Here is a 13,016-nt window from a genome sequence, read left to right as displayed (position 1 = left end):
AAACGGCGACTTTGTAACTGATTTCCAGAGAGTGCTTAGATTATGGAGGGAATACTTCTCTGCTCTCCTTAGTGGAGGCAGCAATTCACCGCGCAGAGATGAAGAACCCGATCCCGCAATCGATGATGATGGAATATATGTCCCCCCGCCCGATTATGACGAAGTTAGAATAGCAATAACCAGATTGAAAAACAACAAGGCCATGGGCGCTGATGGATTGCCTGCGGAGCTAATCAAGTACGGCGGCGAGGAGTTGGTAAGGCGCATGCAGCAGCTTCTTAGCAAAATATGGGCGGACGAGTGCATGCCCGACGGTTGGAATCTAAGTGTTCTTTGCCCAGTCCACAAGAAGGGGAATACTGCAAAATGCACCAACTATCGTGGAATCAGCCTTCTTAATATCGCATATAAGGTCCTTTCAAGTATATTGTGCGAAAGATTGAAGCCCACCGTGAACCGGCTGATTGGACCTTATCAGTGCGGCTTCAGGCCTGGTAAATCTACCATCGACCAGATTTTCACAATGCGCCAAATCTTGGAAAAAACCCGTGAAAAGAGAATCGACACACACCACCTCTTCGTCGACTTTAAAGCCGCCTTCGACAGCACGAAAAGGAGCTGCCTATATGCCGCTATGTCTGAATTTGGTTTCCCCGCAAAACTTATACGGCTGTGCAAAATGACGTTGAGCAACACCATCAGCTCAGTCTGAATTGGGAAGGACCTCTCCGAACCGTTCGAAACTAAACGAGGTTTCAGACAGGGTGACCCCCTATCGTGCGATTTCTTTAATTTGATGCTGGAGAAAATTATACTAGCTGCAGAACTTAACCGCACTGGAACAATATACTATAAAACGTGCAATTACTGGCATATGCTGATGACATTGATATGATCGGCCTAAACAACCGCGCTGTTAATTCTGCTTACTCCAAACTGGAAAAAGAAGCGGTAAAGATGGGTCTGATGGTGAAAGATGACAAAACGAAGTACCTGCTGTCATCCAGCACAGAGTCAGCGCATACGCGCCTTGGCAACCACGCTACTGTTGGCAGCCATAATTTCGAAATAGTAAAAGACTTCGTTTATTTGGGAACCAGCATCAACACTAGCAGCAACATCAGCACTGAAATCCAGCGAAGAATCAATATTGCCAATAAATGCTACTTTGAACTAGGTAGGCAATTGAAAAGTGAAGTCCTATCTCGGCGAACGAAAATCATACTCTACAAGTCACTTATCGTACCCGTCCTGCTATATGGGGCAGAAGCATGGACCATGAAAACAGCAGATGAAGCGGCTTTGGGAGTGTTCGAGAGAAAACTTCTTCGAAAGATTTATGGACCTATACGCGTTGGCGATGGCGAGTACAGAAGAAGATTTAATGATGAGCTGTACGAGCTATACGCAGACATCAACATAGTCCAGCGAATTAATACGCAGCGGCTGCGCTGGCTAGGCCATGTTATGCGAATGGAAGATGATGCTCCGGCCAAGAAAGTGTTTCTATCGGAACCCGCCTATGGAAGTAAAGGTAGAGGGCGGCCCCCACTCCGTTGGAAGGACCAGGTGGAAAACGATTTAAACTCCCTTGGTGTGACCAATTGGCGCCGGTTGGCGGAACAAAGGAGCGACTGGCGTGCCTTGTTGGACGGCCATAACCGTTTAGATGGTTAAGCGCCAATTAAGTAAGTAAGTAAGGCCATAGTTCTATGGGTGGACGCCATTTAGGGATATCGTCATAAAGTGGACCAGGGCTGACTGTAGAATTTGTTTGTACGATATGGGTATCAAATGAAAGGTGTTAGTGAGTATTTTAAAAGGGCGTAGGCCTTAGTTCTATAGGTGGACGCATTTTCGAGATATCGCCATAAAGGTGGGCCAGGGGTGATTCTAGAATTTGTTTGTATGATGTGGGCAGCAAATGAAAGGTTTTAATGAGTATTTTAAAAAGGAGTGGGCCTTAGTTCTATAGGTGGACGCCTTTTCGAGATATCGCAATAAATGTGGATCAGGGGTGGCTCTAGAATGTGTTCGTACAATATGGGTATCAAACGAAAGGTGTTAATGAGTATTTTAAAAGGGAGTGGGCCTTAGTTCTATAGGTGGACGCGTTTTCGAGATATCGCCATAAAGGTAGACAAGCGTGACTCTAGAATTTGTTTGTACGATATGGGTATCAAATGAAAGGGGTTAGTGAGAATTTTAAAAGGGCGTAAGCCTTAGTTCTATAGGTGGACGCCTTTTCGAGATGTCGCCATAAAGGTGGACCAGGGGTGACTCTAGAATTTGTTTGTAAGATATGGGTATCAAATGAAAGGTGTTAATAAGTATTTTAAAAGGGCGTGGGCCTTAGTTCTATAGGTGGACGCCTTTTCGAGATATCGCCATAAAGGTGGGCCAGGGGCGACTCTAGAATTTGTTTGTACGATAAGGGTATCAAATGAAAGGCGTTAATGAGTATTTTAAAAGGGAGTGGTGATAGTTGTATATGTGAAGGCGTTTTCGAGATATTGACAAAATGTGGACCACGGTGACCCAGATCATCATCTGTCGGGTGCTGCTAATTTATTTACATATGTAACCCTACGAACGGTATTCCTGCCAAGATTCCAAGGGCTTTTGGTTTCGCCCTGCAGAACTTTTTCCTTTTCTTCTACTTAATATGGTAGTGTTGTATAAATATACCTTTGGGTATTTATATGTACTATCTACTTTCCTTCACACCGATATTTTATACTAACCATACACAATTATAAGTACCATACTTATGATATCTTACTTTATACTAGTTATAACTTCACTTATGAATTCAGTAATAAAAGACTATGTGAACAGTATACAACATGGTGTCAGGTACTACCTTAAACGTGTTAGTATAAGCTTACATATTGTAACGAATTTGCTTGCAAATCCTTTTATTGTCTTTTTGAATAATGGAAAAAGGGCCTTTATTAAAGTACTTCACAATAACACTTATACTTTGCAATTAGCTGGCTTAATAACCAAACTGATAACTTAAATGAAACTGACTTTCAAAATAATACTGCTATTGCTCGCTAGATATCGTCTTAATCGAAACTCAAATCAAACTGAATTACTTCTTACTCGCTTGCGCCGCTTTTATAGTTTACGCTGCATACATCTAGGCTCTTCTATTTCCAGAACTTACCAACTATTTCGTGTGTTTATAGTTCTCATATAGTTTCTACTTGTTTACAATTGTCTACTTTTCAGCGTCTCCCAGATGCATGTGAGTTTGTAGTTTACAGTCTCTCGCACACACATAGGCGTATAAGTAATTGCATCTGGGTGTGACATCTCTCGGCTGCCCTATATATGTGTATACATCAGGGCTATTCAAAACTGAAAGTGCACCTGTATTAGTGAGAGCGCAATCGTCGCGATGATCGTGCGGGTGAATTGATTTTTCATTTAGTCGCTTACTAGCAAGCAACGAGCTAACAACAAGCATATGTATCGCGCATAATTTTTCATACATATATTGATACGGAGCAGCCGACACCCACCACTGATGTTGCTACGCCAAGAGCCCCAAGCGACGACTAAAGCTGGAGACATTGGTGCTTTATCGGTAACCGTATCGGTAACCTTATAACAGCTGATTCGACCAATCTTATGAGAATCAATGCAATCGATTATTGATGCCGCTAAGGTCGTAACCGTATAGTAGCCAACCAATTGGGTTTTGGTTTACCGTCGTAACGATAAACAGCTGATTACGTTAGGAATACGGATACAGCGATACGACATACGGCACCAATGACTCCGGCTTAACTCAATTAACGAAGACAGAGCGAATCATATGCGTGTCAATTGCGAGGGCACAATTGTGTTATGAAATGAATAGCCCTGGTATACATGATTTGATTACTGACGTAAATACCGCTTAGCATGGCCTTAGCATCGTCTTAGTGATGGTATAGCTTAGTGATGCTAATATCCGTGAGAATATTAAAAATGTTAATGGGCTTATAATTATGAGCAAAGAAGCCGAAGAAGTCAAAAATAATATAGTCATGCAGCCATCTCAATTTCTACCTATGACGGCTACAATAGCACCATTAAATGCAAAAGCAACCAATTTAGCAATGGCGTGGAAAAATTGGAAATTGCAGTTCGAAATATTTTTGCGAGCCTCCGGGTTAGAAGACCAAAATGATAAAAGAAAATTGACTTTAATGTTGCATCATTTGGGTGCAGAGTGTTTGGAAATATTTTATTCATTTGACCTTGACGTCAACGCGGTGACTTTTAGCAATTTACTCAACAGGTTTAATGGGTATTTCCAGCCAAAAGTAAATATTGTGAGGAATCAATCGATGAATATATGACATACCTAAAAAATTTAAGTCTTTCATGTGAATTTGGAACGCTGCGAGACAGTTTAACGAAAGATATATTCGTATGCGGTTTATCACCTCATTTAAATCAAATTAAAGAATGACTTTTAAGTGAAGGTGACATAACAATAGACAAAGCAATGGAAATAGCAAAAAACATCGAAGCAGCAAAAAGCAATGCAGCCGAGCTTCACAAGGTCGGCGAAAGTCAACCGAACATTGAACTAGTGGGAGCTATTCGAAAATCCCGTAATAATTCGCAAGCAAATACACAAAGAATAAATTGTCAAAAGTGTGGCCAAATTCACAGGCGCACAGGCAAATATTCTTTCATATAAAACTCTTTGCTTGTTACGATTAAATAAATATATTACGATGTCAAATGTAAAACTTTTCACGTTTAGTGGTGAACCACTGCCCCTTTTGGGTGTATTGCATAAAATTGTCTTTTTGAGAACAAATCATTTAAAAATGTAAAATTTCATATTGTAAATCTTGATTGCAAAAATTTAATTGGGTTGAATACCGCTATTGAGATGCATTTAATTAACAAAATTTATGAAATACATTGTGAATTTTTGAAAGATTACATGGAAGTGTTTGAGGGTTTAGGTGAACTTAAAACAAAATGTAATTTGAAGCTTAAAGAAAATTATATTCCTGTAGTAAACCCACCACGAAAAATACCATTTAAACTGTATCAAGAATTAAAAGCTGAGTTAAAACGTATGACACCAGTCACTGAGCCAACACATTGGGTTAATTCTATTATGCTAGTCAAAAAACTAATGGTAAATTGAGATTATGTTTAGATCCCCGTAATCTAAATAAAGCTATTTTAAGGCCACACTACCCCTTTCCGAATATCGATGATTGCAAATCAAAATTGAGCAACTCTAAATTTTTTAGCTCTTTAGATGCTAGTTCTGGCTTTTGGATGATTCCCCTTAATGACGAATCATCAAAATTATGTACCTTTAATACTCCTTTAGGTCGATTTAGATTCTTGAGACTACCCTTTGGTATAAATGCAGCGCCTGAAATTTTTCACGCTAAAATGGTAAGGTTGTTCGAAGGCATCCCTGGGCTAATTATATATATTGATGACTTTCTAATACACCGCGCAACTGCCGAAGAGCATGATAGAACTTTAAAGATGGTATTGGAACGCGACAAAAATATTGGTATTACAAATAATACCACATTATAAATTATGCACTAATAAATTATGCACAAATCGAAAAAGAGTTCTTCGCAATATTATTTGTGTGTCTTCGATTTCACCAATATGTTTATGGGCATACTATTGTGGTCGAAACGGATCATAAGCCTTTAGTGTCCCTTTTCATCAAGCCATTGTACAAAATCCCTCCAAGATTGCAAAGGTTTATGTTACGTTTTCAGGGCTATGATCTTATAGTCCAATATAAACCGGGCAAATTTGTGTTCGTTGCTGATACATTATCAAGGGCTCCGTTGAAAGAAAAGGCGATAAATGATTTTGATGATGATTTGAAGTTGCATTGTAATATGGTAGTTTCCGAGATTGCACTCTCACAAGCTGAAGAGTTAAAAATCAAACAATGCTGTAAAAATGACGAAGTACTGAAGCAAATGGTAGAATATATAACAAACGGTTGGCCAGATCAAAAAGCTAAAGTAAACAAGTAAGGAAGGTTAAGTTCGGGTGTAACCGAACATTACATACTCAGTTGAGAGCTATGGTGACAACATAAGGGAAAATAACCATGTAGGAAAATGAACCGAGGGAGACCCTGGAATGTGTTTGTATGACATGTGTATCAAATGAAAGGCATTAAAGAGTATTTTATGAGGGAGTGGGCCATAGTTCTATAGGTGGACGCCATTTAGGGATATAGCCATAAAGGTGGATCAGGGTTGACTCTAGAATGCGTTTGTACGATATGGGTATCAAATGAAAGGTATTAATGAGTATTTTAAAAGGGCGTGGACCTAAGTACTATAGATGGACGCCTTTTCGAGATATCGCCGTAAAGATGGACCAGGGGTGACTCTAGAATGCGTTTGTACGATATGGGTATCAAACGAAAGGAGTTAATGAGTATTTTAAGAGGGAGTGGGCCTTAGTTCTATAGGTGGACGCATTTTCGAGGTATCGCAATAAAGGTGGACCAGGGGTGACTCTAGACTTTGTTTGTACGATATGGGTATCAAATGAAAGGTGTTAATGAGTATTTTTAAAAGGGAGTGGGCCTTCGTTTTATAGGTGTTCGCCTTTTCGAGATATCGCCATAAAGGTGGACCAGGGGTGACTTTAGAATTTGTTTGTATGATATGGGTATCAAATGAAAGGTGTTAATGATTATTTTAAAAGGGCGTGGGGCTTAGTTCTATAGGTGGACCCCTTTTCGAGATATCGCCATAAAGGTGGACCAGGGGTGACTCTAGAATTCGTTTGTGCAATATGGGTATCAAACGAAAGGAGTTAATGAGTATTTTAAGAGGGAGTGGGCCTTAGTTCTATAGGTGGACCCCTTTTCGAGATATCGCCATAAAGGTGGACCAGGGGTGACCCTAGAATTCGTTTGTGCAATATGGGTATCAAACGAAAGGAGTTAATGAGTATTTTAAGAGGGAGTGGACCTTTCTGGACCAGGGGTGACTCTAGACTTTGTTTGTACGATATGGGTATCAAATGAAAGGTGTTAATGAGTATTTTTAAAAGGGAGTGGGCCCTTGTTCTATAGGTGTTCGCCTTTTCGAAATATCGCCATAAAGGTGGACCAGGGGTGACTCTAGAATGAGTTTGTACGATATGGGTATCAAATTAAAGGTATTAATGAGAGTTTTAAAAGGGAGTGGTGGTAGTTGTATATGTGAAGGCGTTTTCCAGATATCGACCAAAATGTGGACCAGGGTGACCCAGAACATCATCTGTTGGATACCGCTAATTTATTTATATATGTAATACCTGCCAAGATTTTAAGGGTTTTTTATTTCGCCTTGCAGAACTTTTTCATTTTCTTCTACTTAATATGGTAGGTGTCACAATCATTTTATAAAGTTTTTTCTAAAGTTATATTTCGCGTCAATAAAACAATCCAATTACCTTACCATATTTCATCCCTTTTTTCGTGTTTGGTATAGAATTATGGCATTTTTTTCATTTTTCGTAATTTTCGATATGGAAAAAGTGGGCGTGGTCATAGTCGGATTTCGTTCATTTTTCATACCAAGATAAAGTGAGTTCAGATAAGTACGTGAACTGAGTTTAGTAAAGATATATCGATTTTTGCTCAAGTTATCGTGTTAACGGCCATGCGGAAGGACAGACGGACGACTGTGTATAAAAACTGGGCGTGGCATCAACCGATTTCGCCCATTTTCACAGAAAACAGTTAACGCCATAAAATCTATGCCCCTACCAAATTTCAAAAGGATTGGTTAATTTTTGTTCGACTTATGGCGTTAAAAATATCCTAGACAAATTAAATGAAAAAGGGCGGAGCCACGCCCATTTTTTAATTTTCTTTTATTTTTGTATTTTGTTGCACCATATCATTACTGGAGTTGAATCTTGACATAATTTACTTATATACTGTAAAGATATAAAATTTTTTGTTAAAATTTTACTTTTAAAAAACATTTTTTTTAAAAGTGGGCGTGGTCCTTCTCCGATTTTGCTAATTTTTATTAAGCGTACATATAGTAATAAAAGTAACGTTCCTGCCAAATTTCATCATGATATCTTCAAAGACTGCCAAATTACAACTTGCAAAAGTTTTAAATTACCTTCTTTTAAAAGTGGGCGGTGCCACGCCCATTGTCCAAAATTTTACTAATTTTCTATTTTGCGTCATAAGTTCAACTCATCTACCAAGTTTCGTCGCTTTATCGGTCTTTTGTAATGAATTATCGCACTTTTTCGGTTTTTCGATATTTTCGATATCGAAAAAGTGGGCGTGGTTATAGTCCGATATCGTTCATTTTAAATAGCGATCTGAGATGAGTGCTCAGGAACCTACATACCAAATTTCATCAAGATACCTCAAAATTTACTCAAGTTATCGTGTTAACGGACGGACGGACGGACGGACGGACGGACGGACATGGCTCAATCAAATTTTTTTTCGATCCTGATTATTTTGATATATGGAAGTCTATATCTATCTCGATTCCTTTATATATGTACAACCAACCGTTATCCAATCAAACTTAATATACTCTGTGAGCTCTGCTCAACTGAGTATAAAAAAGAGGTTATGCCATTTTAAAGTAAAAAATGATATAAGTTATATCGATGGTCTATTTTTAAAAAATAATCAAATAATTATTCCACATATTCTCAGAAAAGTATTCCTTCGTCGCTTACACGAAAGCCACATGGGTATTCAGCGGACTCAAAGTTTTGCCAGACAAACCGTGTACTGACCTAACATATACAATGACATTTAAATTTAGTTTCCAACTGCGAAATATGTATGAAGTTTCAAATTCCAATGCCAAACAAGAACTGAAAACTCATGAAATTGTGGAAATACCGTGGCTTAAGCTCGGTTATGATATTTTTGAGTTTGATGGGAAAAAATATCTGCTCGTAGTTGATTACTTCTCAAAATTTATAGAAGTTGAATGGCTTAACAAAGGGTTTCCGGCACATGAAGTTAAGACAAAATTGAAGTCTATTTTTGCTAGACATGGTATTCCGCAGATTTTAATAACTGATAATGGTCCACCGTATAATTCAGAAGAATTCTGCAAATTTTGTACTGAATGAGGCATTGAACATCAAACATCGAGTCCCTACTTGCCTAGATCCAATGGTCTAGCTGAACGTTCGATTCAAACTGTAAAAAAAATGCTGACGAAATGTAAAGACTCGAAATCTTATCTATATATTGCACTTTTAAAATATCGTACCACACCAAAGGGTAATATGCCAAGTTCCGCTCAGTTACTTATGTCTCGTCATCTCCGAGGCATAATTCCAACGTGCACTAAAAATTTGAAAGCGACCCTGATTGATGTGGGTATTTACAAACGTGGAGCAAATGCTCAAAATAAGGCGGCAGCTAAGTGTTATAATAAACATACAAAAAATCTGAAACCAATCGAGAGGGGAGAAAATATAATGTTCAAAAAAACACCCCAGTCGACATAGCTTCCAGGCGTCGTTATTGAAAACTGCCAAAAGCCTCGATCTTATATGATCCAAGACAATGAAGGAGGCATCTATAGGAGGAATAGGGGACATATTTATAAAAGGGCAAGCGAGACAGAAAAAAAGATCGACAACGAAACAAAAAGAAACAAGAAAACGAAAGAAACGCATAGGAAGGCATCTTTTGAAATAGAAGAAAACTTGCCTGATCACAGGAAAGCCCTACTATTTCGAATAGTGATGCAGAAATATCTAACGAAAATTAAACTAATTATGTTACAAGGAAAAGTAGAAAAGTAAACCCTCCCTCTAGGCTAGAATATATCCATAATTGAAAGATTTTAAAGAAATTGTATTGATTGACATATGTACACGTATTACTTAATTAGTATTTGCAATAAATTTAATAATGACATTAAAATGTGTACTTAGATTTACATCGGCATCTAGCATATAAGAAATACAAATGTACACTCCTGAAAAAGCTAAGTTCATTTATATATCGGGGTAAAGGAAAGATGTTGTATAAATATACCTTTGGGTATTTATATGTACTATCTACTTTCCTTCACACCGATATTCTATACTCACCATACACTATTATTCGTACCATACTTATGATATCTTACTTTATACTAGTTATAACTTCACTTATGAATTCAGTAATAAAAGACTATGTGAACAGTACACAACAGGTAGGTGTCACACCCATTTTGCAAAGTTTTTTCTAAAGTTATATTTTGCGCCAATAAACCAATCCAATTACCATGTTTCATTCCTTTTTTCGTATTTGGTATAGAATTGTGGCATTTTTTTCATTTTTCGTAACTTTCGAACGTGGGCGTGGTCATAGTCGGAGTTCGGCCATTTTTACACCAATACAAAGTGAGCTCAGATAAGTACGTGAACTGAGCTTAGTAAAGATATATCGATTTTTGCTCAAATTAATGTGTTAACGGCCGAGCGGAAGGACAGACGGTCGACTGTGTATAAAAACTGGGCGTGGCTTCAACCGATTTTGCCCTTTTTCACAGAAAACAGTTCTAGAATCTAAGCCCCTACCCAATTTCACAAGGATTGGTATATTTTTGTTCGGCTTATGGCATTAAAAGTATCCCAGACAAATTAAATGAAAAAGAGCGGAGCCGCGCCCATTTGGAAATTTTCTTTTATTTTTGTATTTTATTGCACCATATAATTACTGAATTCGAATTTTGACATAATTTACTTATATACTGTAAATATATTACATTTTTTGTTAAAATTTGACTTTAAAAAAATTTTTTTTTAAGTGGGCGTGGTCGTTCTCCGATTTTGCTAATTTTTATTTAGCATAAATATAGTAATAGAAGTAACGTTCCTACCAAATTTCATCATAATATCTTTTGAAATGGTATCAAAAAGTTTCATAAATTTTGTTTTTTTTTATAAAAGCGGTATTCATGTATAAATTTCCATGCATCGTGAAATGCCAATATTTTGTGCCTACTGCTATTTTCATGCTCAAGAAAAATGCAAAATTTTTCCTTCAAATCACACTCCATACTACTCTAAAAAAAACGGAGAAAAAGTAAAGCGTGATTGGCTCGTTTCGAGTGCAACAAAGAAGGGCTTTTTTGTTTTCCATGCCGGCTTTTCTGCAAAATTTCCGAAAATACCCGATCAGTTTTGACAAAATCTTCAGGTTATTCTAAAGAAAAAGGTTGAAAGAGGTCACACGACAAAATTCCTGAACATGAAAATAGTCAAAATCATAAAACTTGCTATATAGAGTGGCGCCAATATGAAATGAGAATTCGAAATGCAAGTTCAGTGGATTTTCTCTTAGCGGAAACCCTTAAAAATGAAGCAGCTCGCTGGAGTATTTTGGAACTGATCAGCAATTATGACCCCCTATTGCATGAACATTTGGAGAAGGTGAGGGAACCTCAAACGAAAAAGAATCGTCTCCAAGCACATTATTTGTCTCATGGAATACAAAATGGGTTCATAGAAATCTGTGTAAGTCAAGTAATTAGAAAGATAGAAGTCGAGAGAAAGTCCGTCAAGTATTACACAGTAATAGTGGATGCGACCCCTGATTCGGAGCATATTGAGCAGACTGTTTTTATATTGCGTTATGTTTTATTAGACAGGGACTCCGGAAAATGGAAAATCCAAGAACGCTTTCTAGAGTTTGTCGATTATAACGCAAAAACAGGAGAAGCTATCGCTGAGCTGATTCGCAGCACTCTAAAACAGCACAATATTTCCCTGGATGACTGCCATGGGCAGGGGTATGGTAATGGCAGTAATATGAGCGGTCATTACAAAGGAGCGCAGAGTCATATCCTGAGAGATAACTCCCTGGCAATATTTGCACCTTGTGTTTGTCACAGTTTAAATTTATGTGGAGTGTAAGCTGCTGAATGTTGTGCAGAAGTCATCACATTTTTCGGTATTAAGCAGAAAATGCATAATATCTTTAGCGCAAGCCCTCAGAGATGGGAAAAAACAAATTGCTCCTTGCACAGCATGTCACAAACACGATGGTCTGCTCGTGTGGATAGTGTGAAACCTTTCCCAACTCACATTCCGCAAAAAAGCTGTTGATGAAATCAAGCTTTTAAATCTGAGTTCAGAAACAGTAACGGATTTGGAAGGTATTGAAGCATATATGGGGAAATTTGAGTGTATCCTCTTAGCCTCCATTTGGCTCAAAGTGTTGACGGTAATCAACCATCGAAATCTGGTACTGCAAGCTAGAAACGTCACACTGGACGTGGAAACAGAAAATATACGTAGCCTGATTGATGAGTTGAAGAAGTTCAGTGATCAATGGTCGATCATACTTCAAGAATGTAAGATTCTGGCAGGGAGTATAGGAGTTGCGAATACCTTCGCAGAGAAAAGAAGGAAGATAAGAAAGCGCCAGTTCGATGAATTACCTGGCGAAACACCTGAGTGTGATTCCAAAACTCAATTCAAACAGCAAGTTCTTTGCGTTCTTTTCGACTGCTTGATTGGTAACATGACAAGACGTTTCGAAGCCGTAAATGACATTGCGATTAAATTTAGTATTTTGTGGAAGTATCAGGATCTGACGGAAGAAGATCTCAGAGAATAAGCAGCGGCATTTTGCATGATTTATGGTATCGATATTTCTACGGATCTAATAGATGAAATCATTCATCTCAAAGCCATCCACTTAGCAAATTTGGGATGAGATTCGCTGCCACCATTTCAACTTCTGAAGAAATTTCATTACTTGAAGATGGAAGTATTATTTCCGAACATCTGCATAGCACTAGGAATATTTTGCATACTTCCAGTGAGTGTGGCTGAAGGGGAGCGTTCTTTCATTCTATTGTCTCGCGTGAAAAATTTTTTACGTTCTACTATGAGCCACAATCGCTTGACAAGCCTTGGAACATTGGCATTGGAGTCCAGCCTTGCTCGCAGCATTAGTTTTAAATCGGTAATTTCCATATTCGCAGACTAAAAAGCACGGAAGGTTTTCCTTGGCTGAT

This window comes from Eurosta solidaginis, chromosome 2 (genome assembly GCF_040869045.1).
Source record: "Eurosta solidaginis isolate ZX-2024a chromosome 2, ASM4086904v1, whole genome shotgun sequence".
NCBI classification, from domain to species: domain Eukaryota; kingdom Metazoa; phylum Arthropoda; class Insecta; order Diptera; family Tephritidae; genus Eurosta; species Eurosta solidaginis.
The sequence above is the reverse complement of the archived record's forward strand: the minus strand, read 5'-3'. Positions refer to the sequence as shown.